Raw genomic sequence first — 15,937 nt, 5'->3', positions numbered from 1 at the left:
TGGCTCCCGCATTCCTCCGCCTCCCCCCGTTCCGCCCCCCTTTTCCCTTTTTTTTTTTTTTTTAGGGAAAAAAAAAATCGCCGTGTTTTCCTCACGCCGCGGCCCGCCCCGCGCCCGGCCGGTTGCTAGGGGCGGCCCGGGAATGCTTCGCCCCCCCCTCCCCAGGCCCTCGCCGGCCGGTGCCCGCCGCCCGTCCCGGCGTATTCCGAGCGTTTTGTTACGACCAAAAAAGGTATAATTACCCCGCGGGGTGTATAAATTGACTCTGTGTCCTCCTGAATCATACCGAATATTTGTAATGTGTTCCTTTCCTAATAGATGCTCTCTATGAATAGAGAGAGTGCCTATTTACTCTGAAATATTTGGCACAACGGAGCGAGTCTGGAGCATGGAAGAAGTGGCTATTATTTTCCCGCTGCCTGTGTGCAGCTGTCATCCCCGAGCAACACAGTCTTAGCACAGCCCCGCTTCCGAAGCTCCCTGTCAGACCGTCCCGGGAGGACAACCAGGCGCGCCACCGCGCTCAGCCGAAACCCCAGCACCGTGCCTTGGATCTGACCGAACCCCAAACCTACGTGTTGTGGTTTGGATTAAATCCTTGCAGATAACTCTTAGGCTTTGCATTTTCTTTTATTTATTTATTTATTCATAGGCCAGAAGGATGGTTCTTCCCCCCGCTCCCCGTGTACCAGTTGAATATTCAGTGATGTCACGTTGTTTGACCTCCGCTTTGGCACGAGGAATGCCTGCGTTTTGACTCTTGACCCGCAGAAGTATGTTAGCATTTAACGAGAGAGATTGCCTTCGTGCATCTTGTTAGGCAAATTGGAATCTGGTGGGTGTCTTAAAAGACAGCATCTTCTGCATGTAGTCATTCTCCCGCTGCCATATCCCTCCCTCTTTCCATTCCTCTGTACACATGCGTGCTCATATCCATGCTATGACACTGCAATATGTATTCACAGGATTCTTGAGGGAAGAAGATACATTTTCATGTAAAGCCCCAATAGGATATATTGTACTGTAAAACTGTCTTTATATTCTGCCAGCCCTGTACTTTGGCTGCTAAAGTCATTTGGATGTCATTCCGTCTACTTGAAGTTCTCCATTAAAAGAAATGAGATTGGCTCTGAAAGAGAAGAAGTCCCAGAGGAACGGTTATGGTAAATAATATATGTTCTCAAACATGAGGCCGCCCGAAATCTCTATTTACTTGAAGGACTCCAATGGCCTCAGTGCTGGGTAAATAATATGTGTACCAAACTATGTATGACATGCATACCAAAATGCAAATGTAACCAGGTAAACAGAATGCCTTTTTTAAATGCCTAAATATGGTAGGAGAACATCAGAGAGAGAGAGGCTCTAGACATGTTTTATAACTTTCCATGTAAGAGGTTTTTTCAGAGAATCAATTTTATTAAACAAAACCCGAGAATCTCACCGACAGAAAAAGTCTGTTTAAAAGTAACAAACCACCAGAAAGCCAGGAAATCCAAAATTAAAGGATAAATCTGTCCTAAGTCCTCACACTGCGGGCCAAGTACAGCAAGCCCCATCCACTTGCTGCCCTGAGAAAAAAGACTTACACAGGCATTTGGACCTCAGAACTAGTCCTTGCACAGACTTGAATCGGGAGTTAGCCCCCTGAGTTACAAATTGTGCCAGCCAGTGAAGTGGGATAGGGATCAGTGCTCTTCAGGTTTGCCGTTTTGTCATTTTTGGTTTCTGCGCTGTTGAATGTGACTCACCATCTACCATGGGGCGAAGGGACCCTGGAGTTAAGGGTGGTTCTTTCAGAGGCTAAGCTGTCGTTAGCTTGTCCTCTCTGGTGACACTGTGCCACGAGCTGGAGAAGAACATCTTGGCATTGAGGCATAAAATGGTTGAAATGCACTCATTTTGACTTCCATGCAGGTGTTTATACAGGACATGCTTTTAAGATAGTATATTTTTTCTGCTGAAATTAGGAATTCACTACACTGGCCTTGCAGACTTGTTTACACAGCTATATACGGTATGCATGTGTCTACATCAGCTTCGGTTGGTGCAGTTCCTTTGGTGAAGTCTTGTAAAATGTACAGGTGTGGATATGCTAAATTCCTCTCTTGTGTTTTTCCTTCTTCTTTTTTTTTTTTTTTTTCCTCCTTCCCCCCAAAAAGTCACTTGATCGGGTATCAGACATACTGAAAACCTGGCAAGACTACAGGAAAGTGGCTAGACTTGGAGTGTTTGTGTACTTAAAGAAAGAATCTTGCACATTTTCAACTTTCAGTCACAGATATTTTTTTATAAGAGCAATTGGAGGTCTGAGCCAGCCCTCAAAGCGGAAATCAAAAGCTCCAGAGAAACATACCCGAGGAATGTGAACGGGATCCAAGAACCATACGCAATGCACATACAGTACTGTCAGTCTTATAGGAAGTCTGGCCATATATGGACACCTGGACCCTGGGCTGTTTATCATCACCGCGGGCTTGTAGCTGGCTTTGGACCCTTCCTGGCTTGCCTCGGCTTTAGTGTGCCAATTAGTTCCTTTCCCAAAATGCTCACCAGGATATTTCTTAAGCATCGTAACAAATATATCTCAAAATCCAGAGAGGTCTCATTAAAGTTACGTTCACAGGCTTTCGCTTAAAATGCAGGTTCCGAGCAATGCTTGCTCTGCTAGCTCAGAAGTAGACACAAAATAAAAATAAAGAGATTTATTCTGTCGTGACTGTGGTTGCCTGGTATTTATCTTTCTTAGAAGTCATCTGCTGACTTATTCTATGCATCTGTAGGCACAGAGAGTGCTTCTAAAGCAGACTGCTTGCTGCACTTTCACTCGTCCTTCTCTGGAGGCATGTGTGCACTCACGAATCAACAAAGGCAGAGGAAAACAGAAAACCTCATTTCCCAGGAGCTGTCAAGCCAGTTATCCACGTCGTGCTGTTGTTTTATTGTGTCAGTGAGTCACGTGGCTCAACTCTTCTGCGCTGGAGCAACAAAGGTTCACTTCAGCTAACCTTGCCAGTGATATTTTATTTGCTAATAGTCATTAGCTCTTCTCCAGGGTGAAGTGGAAGGAGAAGGCTGGGCGGTGCGCTGGATAGAGGGCATAAGGCCTGTGGAAATGTTCGCTGCTGAACTTATGGACGTAGTCCAGGTTCCTCGAGATACTAGGTCAGATTCTCTGCAAGTGTCAAGCAGGTCATTTCATTGAGTGCACTGTTGGCCATCGAAATATCTGCACTTGAGAAGTCCAAGTCCATCGAGCTAAGCCTACTCAGCAGTATGAGTAAAGCAAATCCATCCAATGTAATTCCCGTTAGCAGATCCGAGTTCTCTTGCTTTCTGTAATCATTGTCCTTAAACTTATGTTCTTTATGTTCGAACTTGTAATGCTTTATTGCTTCTAGAGTCACTGGGAACGTTGCTTTCAGCTCTTGGCTTCATTCTTAAAAAGTAACTGGAGTGTTTCACAAATGTGTGTGGTCTTAAAGCAGCAACGTGGTTACTGGAAGTAGAATAATCAAAATGAGTATTCAAAGCACACGTAAAACTATTTGTATGAAAGAGAGATTCTAAGGAGCATGAAGCCAAGGGTCTTTTACCTACCAAACCCTAGGTACAGTATATCTGAATGTATTCCGACAAATTTGCCCTGGATCTTTTCAGTGCTATAGGAGCAGCATTCACTACATTGTGCAGAGTTTGGCTGTGTCCTGCATTTCTGTGGGGAAGCTCAGAGCCCTTTCCACAGCTTGCAAGAGACAGTCAAGAGAGAAGAGGCTTTCAGCTGTCAGTTCCTCAGTTTTGACTGAGGTTCACAACCCCTTTCAGCAGTAAGTCAAACTGGGACTGAAGTGAGTCACCTGCCACTCCTTTGACAATTATCCTATAAATGGTTAACAGAGTTCATAAAAAATGAGTGGTGCTGGATGGAGAGGAACGTGTTTGGGGACCTGATTCAGGACATTCACCAGAAGTCCTTTGAAGTCCCTCTCTTAGAGGAACCACATGGAAAAGAGTTGGAGGAAGACTTCCTTCAACTCCGTCATGGCTTACTTGAGAAGGAGTGAATCAGATCTCCTTATTTTAAAATGCATGTGATCTTATTTTCATTTTTTCCACCTTGCTGCTCTCAGGAACTGTCAGTGTAAATTTTGAGGTTTTGCCTTTTGTTTTCCCCAAGCTGGGAAACATCAATGTTTAGTTAAGGCTTGACCAGATTAAGGACTTTAATTGACAAATGCTGTTTACTCTGCAGTAGACTATGGGAGCTGTTAATTTATGTTGTAGCTGCTGTGGAAAATGAGAGTCCTGTGGAGAATCCTGTGGGATACATTTGTCCACATTGTGTGATGGGGTAGGGCCAATATTTATACATTCAGGGATGATGAATAGAATGGACCATTTTCCTTGGGGAGAAAGAGAGATATCACTGTCTGTGAAATTTGCCTCCTTTTTGCTGCAACCTGAGTTAACTGACCTTGGTATGGTGTAACATGGGCTTTTCTGTTTGCACAGGCCTTCCTGAGGTGGTAGACAGATTGGATTATTGCACAGGTCTGCAAAGCCCCTGGAGAACTTGATAAGCATGCTGCATCAGCTGACCTATGACTTCAACATACTAACATATTATTTTAGGGAGTGCTTGATTTTCAGGAAAATGGCTCCCCATGGTTCAGCTGCCAGCTTGGCTGGCTGTTTTTTCAGCAAGTGATCTGTGGTATGTGAACTGTGTAAATACATCTGTACACTGACGCAGACGGGGAAACTAGGATGTAACCTACAACGGCCAAGGTGGCTTCCTTATTGACCTGCGGATGTGTGTGAAATTTGGCAACCACCAGACCAGGTCTGAAAACCATCCTACAATGCTGATCTCTCTGGTGTCTGTGGGAAATTCTCTGTTAGACCATTTTTCACGCAGAGACGAGAAGAGCAGATACTCGAAGAAATGTGCGTTGTCAGGGAAGTGGGGACATTTCTAAGATATTTCAATTTCCTGCAGGAACTAGTCGAGGAAACTGAGTTGTGCAGTGGTCCCAGGTCTGAGGCTTACAGATGTGTTGCAGCAAACGTCTTGGTGATGAGTGGCTTTTAAGTAATAAGCATGAAGTTGTAAAAGTGGTAGGACTTACACCAATGGCACGTGTTTCTGAGCATATTACTCTGTGTACAACATTTTTATTAAAGAGTTTTAAATAGAAATCAAGGTTAGGTTTTTACTGTACCTAGGTGTTTGTTTTGACCAGTTTGGACAGTGGGGTCTCTATGAAGTTTGAGTCTATGAAGTTATTTGTGGTGCATTTCTTGTGAGGAAGTTACCCTCGATGGATCTTGTGGAAAAGTCTGACCTTAATAGCATGGTAAATCTTTATGATTATTTAGCATTCAGTTATGACATAGGATGAAAAGACAGTTCATCAGTTGCCTTTTTTCATTACCTAAGATTTGCAAGGTATTTGGAAATCCTAAAACAGTCCTAACCAATGTTCATCTCTTGAGTTAGGAACTTTGTAATACAAAATTTTCAGGTGAGTTTTGAAAGCAGATAAGTACTAGTCACATCTTTTTCTTTCTCCTCATGTCATTCATAAGATACAGGGGGCTGAATTTCAAATTTCCTAGGAACAGCTTTCTTATTTTACAATCTTAATCTAGTGAGACTGTTCCTAGGCCTTCACATAACTTTTTTTCTTCATAAATGACTTACAAAGTGTGATGATACAGTACGTGGCTTCGGAGGTGTGCTTTGTATTTCTTTTTTTTTTGCCATCAAGCTGCCACAGGGGGGAGTAGAAGGTTGGAAAGGACCATGCTGCCCAAGAAGTCACTGATACAAGGCAAGTGCTGTACTCCAAGTGAATACCCTAGACAGGCCGGTGCGTGGAGGAGAATTGGTGCAAAAGGAGAACGTATGTGCTGGGAATTAAAGGTTTTGTTGGAGGAAGGAGCTGGAAGGTTTGTGCAGCGGGGGCGAGCTGAATGGTTCACCACGTCGCAAAACCACGCTGTTTTTCTTATTCGCTGTGACCAGCTTTTCTATCCAGATGTGAGGGGAATGTGACTGAATTGTTTCTCTGGCTCAGAAGGGAAGATGACATGTGGGAGTTGTACAGGGCTTGCAAACTCCCTCAGTCTGACAAAAGGCTTTTCCCACGATAAGCTATTTGCTAATGAAGAAAAAATGCTCGGCAGAGGCAAAGCATCTCTGCAAGGCAGAGGAGAGAGCGAGGACTTTGCAACTTGATGGGAAAGGGTTGTTCTTGTGGGACCACTAGGGCTGGTGAAGTCCACTTGCCCTATGTAAAACAGGAGCAGCTGGAAGCTGGCCTCTGGGAGATATGTTCTTACACCTTGGGCCTGGTGCGGGGCCACCGTCTAGTGCTGTGTCCAGGACCCTCAGGCACACAGACACGGTCTGGAGTGGCAAAGGGTGAGCAGGGCTGAAGAGAAAGGTGCATGCATGTGTTTATGTGGGAAGGGTTGGGGGACGGAGAAGGAAGTGGAGAATGTGGTGTGTGAAGAGAGCAGCGAGAGTGAACTGGCCAAGGATGAGGTGGGCTTGGCAGCTTCCTTCCCACCACCACCACCACAGCATTTTACCACCACGAAACAGTGTTCAGGTCTGTTAACCCATGGGCGAACTCATTTGCCAGAAAAAGAGATGCGTCTGTGGTGAATTCTGTGTGCTTCTGTCCCAAGCCCCTTTGGATGCAAGTCTCCCTTTTAACTTGCCCCTCTGAACTCAGGAACAGGCTGATCTGTATTGGGGAGCTATGTCATTGAACAACTTAGTCAACATTTTTACTTTTTTTTTTTTTTTTTAATGGGGAAAGAATGAAGTAATTTTCAGGAACTACTTATGGATCAGGAAAGCAACTGAAAGGAATAGATCAGGCACATTTTCTTTTATGAAATCCTCCAGATCTGAGTGTACAGATCCATCATGAGATAGACTAAGTAAGGAAGAAGGAAGAATTAAAGGAAAAATGCAAAAAAGACATTTATGTTTTCCTAACCTATCATGAGAAATAACAAAAAATGGTATGTACTCCTTGCTAAATGTGTTATTTTAAAAATGCAGAGGAAAGATGGTGAGCAGGTCTTCCTTTTCATTTTAACAGCAAAGTAGATATGAAAGTAGAAAATTCTTTGGGTGAAATTTTTCTGTGTTTTTTGTATGCCTGTGATTCTAGGACTGATGAACTATCATCAAAAAGAACCTGGGAGAAATCCACATTCTTTGTTTAAAATATATTGATAAATTCAGTGCCTGTTCCACAACCTTGTCCACAGACTAACATACACACACAAAAAAGAGAATTAATGGTTTGGTTTCCAAGTAAGACACAAGGAATTTGTTTATGCTGTTGGGAGGTAACGTATCAAGGTTTCAGTGGATCTATGTTAAGTATATTCAGAGTCTTACGGAATGCAAGGTCGGTTTTATTCAGCAATAAATATCTAAAGTAACAAGAACATTTATACACTTGGCAAACTTGTTCTTAAACCTCAGGTTCTGGACTATTCTTAGGGACAGTTATCGTAAGTTCAAGAGTTAACTGGAGACAAAGCTGCAAATGGAAAAAGCTGAAATCAAATAAATTCAGAGCAACTTTGAATTTGTCCCTTAGTTCCAGTGATGCATGAGTACTAGAAGGAGCTCAAGTCAGAAACATACTGAAAGTTGTGCCACCATTTATTGCACTCATTGGGACTCTTCAAATCATAAAAACCTGGAGAACACAGATCTGAGTTAGTGTCACAGTGTCACATGTAAATTTACTCGCACTACTGTCCTACTCTTCCGAAAGCACTTTCAGCTTATGTTGTCAAGTCTTTTCTTCTAGAACATTTGCTAGTCGGCCTTGATGTGCGAGCATATAAAAGAAGATAATAAAAAAGAAGGCATCTAACAATGTAAAAATCCTAGGCACAGGTGTCCTGGTTTCAGTTAGGACAGAGTTAATTTTCCTCCTAGTAGCTGGTAGGGTGCTGTGTTTTGGATTAGGATGAGAAGAGCGCTGATAACATGCTGATGTTTTAATTGTTGCAGAGCAGTGCTTACACCAAGCCAAGGACTTTTCGGCTTCTCGCTCTGTCCTGCCAGCGAGCAGGCTGGGGGTGCAGCAGGGGCTGGGAGGGGACAGACCCAGGACAGCTGACCCAAACTGGCCAAAGGGGTATTCCATACCATCTGACGTCATGCTAAACAATATATAGGGGTGGCTGGCCGGGGTGGGGGGCCGGCTGCTCGGGGATAGGCTGGGCATCGGTCAGCGGGTGGTGAGCAATTGCATTGTGCATCACTTGTTTCGTACACATTATTATTATTATTATTAATAATAATTTTCCTGTCTTAATAAACTGTCTTTATCTCCACTCACAGGCTTCACTTTCCCGTTTCTCTCCCCCATCCCAGAGAGGGAGGGGGGAGGGTGAGCGAACGGCTGTGTGGTGTTTAGCTGCTGGCTGTGTTAAACCACAACAAGAAGTTAGAGCGTTTTTGCTATGTGCCGTGTCAAGATGCTCATTCTGGACATGGTGCATGTTCCTTAACATCTGAAAAATGAATACATGTACAAAGACAAAAACAACAGCAAAACCAGCGTTATGTGGTTAGTGATTACATAACCCTTTCTGTGGCTTTTCAGTTTTCATTGTTTTATTCTTTTCAGGAAAAAAAATAAAAATATTTTGGAGTTTGAGGGAAATTACAGCAATCCATTTTGACAGTTTAAGACATCCAACACTTTGGCTAGATGTGTTAGCTCTTCTATTTCTACTCTTCATTACAGTTTAACCCTTGGATAGGATGAATGGACAGCACAGTTACTGTCATTTGTATTGTTATTTGTAATGCAACCAAATCATTCTTTTAGTTGAAAAGGTGTAGATACATGTTTCTGGTGCTGTAGGTCACAGGTTTTTTTCCTGCAGAGAATACACTGTACATTATGTTCAGAGCTGACACATAAAGGACTTCTGACATTTGAAAAAGGTTATTTTGCTATGATACAATTCCAGCAATAAAACCACACATGCTGTGTTTCAAGCCAAATTAGTTGATGAATGGATGTCTGATTTTTGTTTCTTGAAGGCCAGTCTGAACAAATCCTGCCAAAGTTATGTTATTACTCAGAAATTGTCATGCTTCTCCTGCAGACCAACACAAAGCAGTAAATTCTCATCACTTAATTATTAAAAAAATACGTAAATTAGAACAGAATGAATAAAAACCAAGGTAACAAAAAGTTCTGTCCACAGATATTTATCAAGAAAACCAATCTGGAACATAGCTGCGAGGCTTAGAGCATATTTGGTATTTCAAGACTAAATGAACCAATGTGCTAGAGTTTTGTGGAGAACTAAGATGAGAATAACAGGGAAGGTGGAGAGAAGAAAACTCCAAAAGGTTAAGGCAGTATAGCTCCCATAATTTATGTGATATGGGACCACAGCATCGATGATGGGAAACTTCTCACATGGACAAATGTGAATATAGGCACAAGCTCTGCGATGCTCTTGACTAAAGACTGTTTTTCCTTGGAAGGAAGTTTTGAATCAGGAGTGCAGACAGTAGATACCAGCTTGTTGCTGTGATGACACAATCTTTTTATGCGGTTGTCTTTAAAAAGTTTCTGGTTTAGCTGTCAGCCATCATTTAAAAAAAAGTCTGAGTTCCCCAGCTTTGGACATATGAAGTACACAGTCATATAACATTGCTCCACAACTGGAATGACAGCTAAGTTTCTTTAAAGGGATAGATAATTTTAAGCTTTACATGTGAAAATTACAACTGTAAGCACTCCTGACTTTAAAAGTGCTGGACGAATATTCTTCAAACTTAACCTGAGTCCTGGCTTACTCTACTAAACAGCACAGAAAAAAAATTTGTAACATTTAGCTATTTTTGAGTTGTGAGCATGACCTTCGTGGTTATAGTATTTAGCAGAAAGTGCCTTGTCCCACCCCCACATAAGTAATTGTTTTCATCTTGCTCAGAGATTCAGTTTCAGGGGGTGACCAAATATGAACAAGCTTCAACCCAAAGGAATTACTATCAGGAAATGACAATCCATGAAGTGAGTAAGTGTGGGGCTGAGATAATCATTAAACATATACAACCAGTCCCAGCTATAAATAGCTTCAGCAGACTGGCCATAGGACAGCGGTCACATTCCTCCTGACCAACTGTAAAATGTCGTCACTGGCGCGTGAGCGGTAAAACTTTCTTCCCTACGTGTCTACACTCTCCATCTTGCAAAGCATTCACTGACTTTCACATGATTTACATATCAAATCCCTGTTCATTTTAGCAACTTTCTCTTTTTCCTGGCCATCGTTTTCTCATTCCAAATGCATTTTGACTCTCAGTCCTTTTTACCGCCTTTCCCCATTTCACTTGGGTCATCAGTAAGTTGCCTTCTCTGAAACTCTTATTTCTCACAGCCTTCAGCTTGGGGTCCCACAAATCTCCTTTGCAGTCTTCAGAGTAACGCTCCAGTCTTTTGTAGGTGACTTCCTTGAGCTGTTTCTGAATATGGTTTGATATCCTTCTGCTAGCCAAAGGGCTAGCAGGGTTTTTATGGGAAATGTGGAAAGCTTTTCAATGGGCCATCAAGGGGTCTTACAGATTTGTTCAGCCTGTACAGTAGTATGGACAATTCTGTTAAGACCTCTGCTTTCCAAGCTGGAAAGGTCACTGTGTTTCTTCGGAATATTTTTGGAGATGTTTCTGTGGTTTGTCAGAGCTAAAAATAAGCTATGATCAACACACTTAAAAATTATGACAGGATTTTTTTTTAAGAGTATAAAAGGCAATCAGATGTTTTCCTCTTAGGGAACCAGTCAGAACTACAGTCAGGCCACGAAAATCCCTTTCAAATCTCTGTGTCAAACCTTTGGTGTTTTTTTTTTTTTTAATACCTCTTCATCTGTCTTATGCAGGTCGTACAGCCTCGCATTTTCTCAACTGACAGGAAAAGTCACCAGAAACATCTGTAGTCTTTTCTCCTTAAATTTCTAGGGCAATTGGAAAGCTTTCATCAAAGTTTGTTTTCATTAGAAAGAGGCATTCTGATGAAATTGACCATGGGCATCACTTGTATTAATTTTGTTGTAAAATGAAGATTACAAAAAGTTCATAATTCTTTCTTTTAACATGTTAATGTTCCTTTCTGATTTTGGAAAGGAAAAACATTGGGGTAGTATATTTTGAAATTCAGTTTGTATCAATAACCCACTGGTTTGATTAGCATGAAAAAATACTTCCTTTTTTTTTTTTTTTCACTTTGTGGGACTTTTTTGATCTTTGTCATTTTAAGTGAAGCTGGAAGAGACGTTTGGAATACCAGTATTTTTCAAGAAGCAGAAAAACCATTTTGTGGCCCACATTAGAGAACACTTAAAAATATTTCATGTTTCATTTTAAGTCATTAAAGCCTATTGTGTAAAAGCAAATTTGGTAACAGTTTTACTGTTTTCTGTCACTGTAGTTATTTCTAAAACAAGTCCCAGTGTTGCGAATGATTGGACTACAAGGCCTCTTATTAAGTAGTTCAAAGGCTCAGTTTTGGATGACAGACCTGTAGGAGGAATCTATCGCTGATGACTTCTGTGGAGACTTTCAGCAATCAGTCCGTGTCTTCCGTGCCCTTCCTTGAGTCCTGCGCTTGAATATATACTGTATTTGGGAGTGCTGGCTCAAGCTTCATTGCTTTGAATGAAGTGGTCCTTGTATGTAGGACTTAATCATTGCTGGGGTTAGAGAGGGAGTTGCTGAGATACAGCACAAAAAGGCCTGAATTTGCTGAGAGACAACTGGGAGAACTGAAGATACCAAGCCATTCTCTGATAACACTCACACACTAGGGCCTTACCTCCCTTCACAGCTACTTTATAAAGTTTCATCTTAGTGGCCCTGCACAGAACAACTCTCCACAGTAGTTGTAGTTGGATTTCTGCCGTGACTCCTCAAGGATCTCAAGGAAGGGTGACAAGCTGGGGACATTTTGAGAGGGCTAAAGTGGGTGGTGTTGCAGGTGCCTGGAGTCTGAGAGCTGGTGCAGGTTATTCCTTCAGGGATTTTCCTGCCTTTCACAACAAAGGGCTGTAGCATTCAGTGCCTGTCGGTGTTAGCAGCAGTTCCTCTTTCAGAATCACAGCTTTGCAGATGGCCACAGGGAAGAACTGATGTAGGAGCCTTACCTGCTGTATCTACCACCTCCCAAGTGCATAGGTTAGAAAAGTCATCCTTGCATTTAAAAAAGCAAAGAGGTAACATGACCTCTCTTTCTGTGTATCAATTTGAACCCCATCCTATTTTAAATCCCATCTTCATCAGTGAGTCTTATCTAACACTGGCAGAAAACACAGGATGTTGCTTCTCATCAGGACATAGCCTGCATTTAGTTTTCTTTCAAGTGGCGCAATAAAATATGAGAATAGGCTTTGGCTTCCCACGTTTTAATTCTTCTTTTTTAATCCCTGTTTTCATTTTCAAAACTATTTGGATCCGAGAGACATTTTTTTCTTTCCACTTCTGATTTGCTTGTTGGAGCACTGCCTTCTCACCCTATTTGGATGTTAAGAGGCTCTCTATTTTTCCATTTCTGGAATAGCCATTCACGACGCAGTGTTTCTTGTGCAAACCCTCAGAATTTACAGTGTGTTTATTGGTCTCTCACCAACTGCAATTTCTCTCTTGTAATATTTTGTTTCAAAGTTTCTTTCAGATACTGTCATAGAGATTTTGTTCACAAAGTAATTCTGCTCTAAGCTTAGGAGCTAAGTAACTGTTCCTACAGGATCTAACTCATCAGAGAGTTAAAATACGAGGGATTTATGTAATTTGTTGAACTGGTAAAATTAAGACATAATTGAGAGGGTTGTACAATTTTAATAGTAAACTAGTGTGCAAAAGATACTGGTTGTGCAAAGTGTTGCAGGAATGAACAGTAAAACACAGCCCAAGCGTTGAAGAGACCACACTCAAGTCCTGATTTTGGCAGTCGTGCTGCACAGATTAAGGGAATGTTTGTGTAAAAGAGCTTGTAAACTCTGGGAAAGTAAGGGAGAACAAGCAACTCAGGGATGGATATTTCATCACAGTGCAGGTAAATTGGTTTGACTGTGGGGAGTTTCAGCTGAAAGGAGAATGGAGCTGAAGCATGAGGGCCCATTGCTGTTCTGCCTGGTTCCAAAGCCTGTTGGTACAGGGAAATGCTAATGGACATCACAAAGCCTTTGGCTTTTTCCTGTTTTATAGCTGTGGGAGTTGAAGTGTGGAAGGAGACTGCAGAAGCCAATAGAAAGCTGGGATGGACTTCGTGTATGTGAAGGAGGTCCAAGCCATTGAAGAATGCAATGGTGCAGGACCAGTGGGTGGGAAACAGTATTTCCAGTCAATAAAATGAAAAATCTGCCAAATCTGACTTGCAGTGAAACTGCATTTCTCTGTCTTCCATTGGATTGGACAGCTTTGGGTTAGGTACTTTTTGGAGGCTGGCTCAGAAAGGAAAATGGCATCTATCCTTTGGTTTGAGTGCTACCCTTGAAGCCTAATGAACTGGCTCAATAAATGAGTATAATAATATTGGTTTAGACAACTTAGTTTTAAGTCTAGGCATGAAATGGTTTTTTGCTGAAAATCAGGAATGTCTGGGAATCTTTCTTTTCCTGCTGTGGTCCTTGATGAGTTTTGTCCAGGATGTCATAGGAAATGCGAGCTCCAGATATATCGTGAGACAGCCTGTTTTATGTGGCAGCTGCCTGTTTCAGAAGAAAACGTTGGAGATAGCTGAACGTGCATGCCGGCTTTGGGATGCTCATCAGCACTAATTCCAAACTTTCTTTTCAGTTGCTGATTGCTGATTAGCACTGTGAAGCAAAACAAACATGATAGCTTTAGCCACTAAAAATCATCCCTCTTCCGCTCTCACGGTCTCTCTCATTTTCTTCGGACTAGAATTTTGTAAACAGCCAGATGGAGTTTTGTTTCCAGAGATCTCACAAACCAGATTTTGGTCCCAACTAGCTATTTCAGGCCAGCTTAGATTCTATTGAAGGATGGATTTATAAGGAAAATGTTGACAGATCCTGGCCTCTTGTATTGCTGGTGGGAGCCACGATAATAATAATGATTTCTTTTAATACTCTTCCATCAAATGTTCAAAGCAGGAGTTTTTTTCTTTTGGTGCAAACATCAAAAATGTGGATAGTGTTGTGTTTTTTTTTTTTCCCTTCTCTAAACTTGGACAACATCTGTGTTTCTACCATTTCTGTGGGAATGCAATACACCCTTTTCCAATTTTATTAAAAACCACTTTTTTGGCTAGAGTGTATGCCATTGCAAGCACTTTCATGATGTCTCATATTTCTTGTTCTAGGAAGCTGGAGTCTGCCTCTTTCGTTTCTACAGGACTTCCTTGCTGTGCAAAGTGTACATCAGAACTGTGGTTTTCCTCTCAGGATGCCTTCAAGTTGTTTGCCTTCTTAACCCAGACATCTTAAGCATTTCCAAGGAATTAAATTACTGTCCCGTGACAGTAAGGTTTTACTGATGCTTATGTTGCGTGTTGTCCCAAAACAGAACTGATGTTAGAGATAGTTTGAGTGTGCTCTGACATCTGGAAAAAGTTATACTGAAGCCTGGCTGCAGTTCAGTTCTTTACCTTTTAGGACAAGCCTCTTGCATTAGATCTGGGCTGGAAATTCTCAAAAGCAGCTTTGGAGATGTTTTGATGTGCATGTGTAGAGAAGGATGTAAGAGAAAATGCAAGAGGATCTCATCTGAATTCTGCTGAGTGGCAAAGAAGGCATCTAATGTCGGTGGAGAGGTTAAGTAGGCTTGTCAGTGTGAGGTAGTAGTCACATCTTTGAATGTGTATCCATATTCTGTAGGCAAACAATTTGTTGACTGCCTGAAGGGAAGACTGAGGGAAGGTTTGTACTGGCTCCTGATACCCCACACACAGCGTGAAAGCGCTTCCCAAGGAAGGAGCTAGCTTTTCTCTGAGCAGAAGTGGAAAAGCTGCTTACAGTCCTCTCAGCCTTGCTTCAGAGTTTATGGAAAGTGTTGGCCTTGCTTGCTTACCTCTCACCAGTGGAAACAGGCTGGCCATCTGCGGGAGCGGTCTTATTTAGTGGAAACTGCCTCACGTAAGAAGAGGGGGCTGGTCCCACAAAGGTGTGGGTTTGTTGACATCTGCTCTCTTTCTGTGTGATTGGAGGGTGCTTGGAAGGTGTGGTCTCATCTGCATCATGCCTCCACCGCCTTTGGCACAGCCAAATTCAGCCCTGCCTGAGGCTGTAAAAGGAGGGGACTGCTGCAAGCAGAGTGAAAGCGACCATGTGAAAAAAAAAATTACTCTTTTCCTCCTCTGTTTCTTCAGTGTATGCATTCCTGCTGGTATGTACCTGAAAAGAGATGGCCACATTCCTGGGAAGAGGGCTTTGGGTCTGTGTAGGTATGTGTATGTGTGTTCCTCTGGGCGTACGTGTTTGCAATGCCAATGTCAGCATAACAGTTTTTGTGCTGCTCTGGGGCTTGGAGGGTGCCAGAGCTGTTTTTGAAGCAAGGCAAGAAAAGGAAGTTCTTATTTATTGTAAATGGTTCCTTTTTAATTATTATTATTATTTTTAAAATTATTTTTTAAGATGCATATACAGCTTTTCAAAGGTGCTGCTGACAGCTGTGGAAGAAGGCCTGTCTTTATTCAGCATGTGCCACATTTCATGTAGCCCTTTGCGCCAGACCAGCCCCAGCATAAACACGGTGGCAGCACTGTGCAGAGTCTCTGACCTGGGGTGGAAGGCTGCAGTACAGGACATGCAGGGCAGTCATGCATTGGCTATGTGATATGCGTTGGCTGTGCAATGATCTGTCCCATCCTCGCCATGCAGATAAGGTATATTTAACTGTAGGGGTTACTGCATCTGA

General features: G+C 42.3%; 1 long non-coding RNA gene across 4 annotated transcripts in view; it reads left to right on the top strand.

Annotated features, from left to right (window-relative positions):
* The first annotated feature begins 11 nt into the window (after nt 1-11).
* Nucleotides 12-15,937, top strand: part of LOC125184219 (uncharacterized) — a 34,182-nt gene continuing 18,256 nt past the window's right edge. Inside the window, exons 1-2 of one of the 4 annotated variants that reach the window (XR_010830386.1) lie at nt 12-232; nt 319-8,280. This is a non-coding gene — a long non-coding RNA (uncharacterized lncRNA). Of the gene's footprint in view, nt 233-318; nt 8,281-9,362; nt 15,465-15,937 lie in introns of those variants that run through there. The other 3 variants (XR_007167879.2, XR_007167877.2, XR_007167878.2) reach the window with 3 other exon arrangements.

This window comes from Anser cygnoides, chromosome 3 (assembly GCF_040182565.1).
Source record: "Anser cygnoides isolate HZ-2024a breed goose chromosome 3, Taihu_goose_T2T_genome, whole genome shotgun sequence".
NCBI classification, from domain to species: Eukaryota; Metazoa; Chordata; class Aves; order Anseriformes; family Anatidae; genus Anser; species Anser cygnoides.
This window is presented reverse-complemented; position numbering and strand designations above follow the sequence as displayed.